The sequence below is a fragment of the Octopus bimaculoides genome, chromosome 2 (genome assembly GCF_001194135.2).
Source record: "Octopus bimaculoides isolate UCB-OBI-ISO-001 chromosome 2, ASM119413v2, whole genome shotgun sequence".
Classification (NCBI taxonomy): domain Eukaryota; kingdom Metazoa; phylum Mollusca; class Cephalopoda; order Octopoda; family Octopodidae; genus Octopus; species Octopus bimaculoides.
The window spans coordinates 54136754-54139712 of record NC_068982.1 but is presented as its reverse complement, the minus strand read 5'-3'; positions in this window follow the sequence as shown (position 1 = coordinate 54139712).

Below are 2959 nucleotides of genomic sequence, written 5' to 3'. Positions count from 1 at the left end.
ACACACACACACACACACACACACACACACACACACACACACATATATATATATATATATATATATATTATATATAATATATATGTATTTATGTATGTATGTATACAACGCACGAACTCAGTCTTCGAGCCACTTTGTTGTTTCTGCTCAATACTTTCCAGCAGAGTACAAATTTATTAAACTATTACAAGAGCGTGATAGTAAATTCCGATGAAACTTCGCAGTCAGTGACACACATACATACATATATGTATGTATGTGTGTGTGTGTTTATGTATGTGTATATGAGTGTGAGTGCGCGTGCACACGTTTGCTTTAGTGTAATCTTATATATTTGTATACACACACATATTATAGGCAAGCATAGCTGTGCGGTAAAGAAATTTATTTCGTAATCACGTAGTTTCGACCCGACCACTTTGGGCAAGTGTCTCCAATGCGTGGTGAGAGAATTTGGTCGATAAAAACTCTGTGGAAACCGTTGAATAAGTGTGTATACGAGTATGTGTGCGTGTTTGTGTGTGTATATTTGTGTATGTGTGTGTGTGTGTTTATCTGTCTGCCTGAACGTCTGTTTGTCTTTGTGTTTTTGTTTGATTCTCCAACATTTAACAGACGGTACTGTTTTCTTTTACAGTCCTGTAATTTAGTGGTTTGTTAGAAATAGTCTATAGAATAATCACCAGACTTCAGAATAAGTACCGGGGCCGATTCCTTCGACTTTTTCATTCTGTGGTAATCATAGACCAAATGTTAAGTTTAATTAACTTTCAAACATGCTAATATGGTATGATTCAAATGTAAATAAGTTATAGAACTGATAATGGTTTCACAAGGCCAGCAGTTATAAGGGAAGAGGTAAGTTGATTTAAATGGACTCAAATGTTCAACTGGTAGTCATTTTATCGATCCCAAAAGAATGAAAGGTAAAGTCGACCTTAGTGGTGTAGGAACTCAGAATGAATTGCCGCTAAGCATTTTGTCCTTCCTTAAGTTCTGAGTTCAAATTACGCGGTAACCATTCTGTCAGCTCACCGCCTTCGATAGAAATAATGATAATAATAATGAGTGCACCCAAATAGAAATACATTGAAGTAGTTGGCCTGAAAGTGTGCCCTGTCAAGGATGTAATTACGTAATTATTTTAATGTTTAGCCTTGGGTCAATTCTGATCAAAAGAACCTATGATCAAATGCGTTCCATTATTCATTGGGTCATTCTTTATGGGTCTGTCTCTGAGTAGATTATCCAATGGGTTGCTTCTTTTTCAAGACAATGTAGTGTGCTTTGATAAATATCTAGCTGCTATCTCTATTTGATTAAGGGTCCATGCAACCCAGAAGGATTTAGTATTTTACGAAGTTAGACAAGAAAACTTGCTGTTACATACTTGCCTAAGATCCGTATGTTGAACTTGCTTACGAATCGTTGTCGTGTACAGAACTATTACGTCTATCGCATGCAATCACAGTCCCTGCATGCATATTGGGTCATTCCATAAATAATGTGGTTTTTTTATACTTCTTTTATGTTTCTAAATTAAAATAAACAAAGTTCTTTTTAATTTAAAATAAACTCTCCTTCATTATCTACAATGCTCTTCCATCTATCTGGTAGACTTGCAAGGCTGCTCTTCCAAAATTCACTTGTCCGTGATGAAAAATACTCCTGCAGTACTGTTTTGATCTCGTCTACAGAATTCATATTTTATCCGTTCAAATGATTTTGAAGACTGTGGAATAAATCATAATCTGATGGGGCAATCCGGCGAATATGGTAGGTGGGGCATCGCTTCCTATTCAAATTATTCCAGCCTTTGGAATGTCATCCTCGCTATATGTGGCCGAGCATTATCCTGATAGAAGAACGTCTTTCGTCTTGAAATCAAAGATGGTCGTTTTCCTTCTAGCGCTGACTTGAATGACTGGTTGAATGATTAAATAAATCCATGCTTCTCTGCTAGTTCCTCAACAGTTACGATGGGATTTTGTTCCAACAAAGTTTGCAGAACGTCCTCATCGAGCTTTACAGATTTCCAGGACGAGGCTCGTCTTCTAGGCTGTAGTTTCCTGCTCGGAATTTCTGGAACCAGCGTTGACGTCGACTTACGTTTATTTTCCGATCCCAATATACTGCATAAATATTCCTCGCCCTTTCTGTTGCGTTGTTGTCTTTATTGAACTCATAAAGCAAAATATACCGAATATGGTTCCATTATAGCTTTGAAAAAATAACTGTTAAAATCTAACTGCATTCTTCAAAACTTGCACTTACGGTAAACGCCCAAGTGAAAGAAGACAGAGATTTTGTGGACACTACTTTCGTAGCAAGGATGAATTAGTGAGAACCAACATGTGAGAACCAACATACGGTAAGCGATCTAGTGATCGTCCTGCCTGGACATTTATCGACCAAGTAGTTGAAGACTCTCGTCTACAGAAGAGCGGTGTACCAAGAGCAATGCAAAAAAGGAATTATGGAGACAGGTGATTGATGGTGTTCATCTGCAGACGACGCGGTACTAGTAGAAAATTCCATTCGTCTCCCAATCTATCTCTTCATTTAGCTATTATTCTGCCCAAAATTCATTCTAACACTTTTTCGACTGGTAAAAATCTATCTTCTCTTATCAAGTATGTTTGAGAATTATTATGTTCAAATAAAGACTGAAACATGACAGTAGCTAATAATTTACCTATTTATGAAAATAAAATCTTCCTTCTAAACTCACAAATAAAATTTTCTGCGAAGATATTTTTTTTAATTTCTTAAAAAATCATCCTATTTCACTCCGTCGTAATTTGGAGGTTTTCCTTTAAGCGACATTTCTCATTGAAGCATTTTGCGTAGCGAAAGAATTAAACATACTACGAGGACAAATTCACGTGCTTAGAGAGAGAGAGAGAGGGAGAGAGAGAGAGAGAGAGAGAGAGAGAGAGAGAGAGAGAGAGAGAGAGAG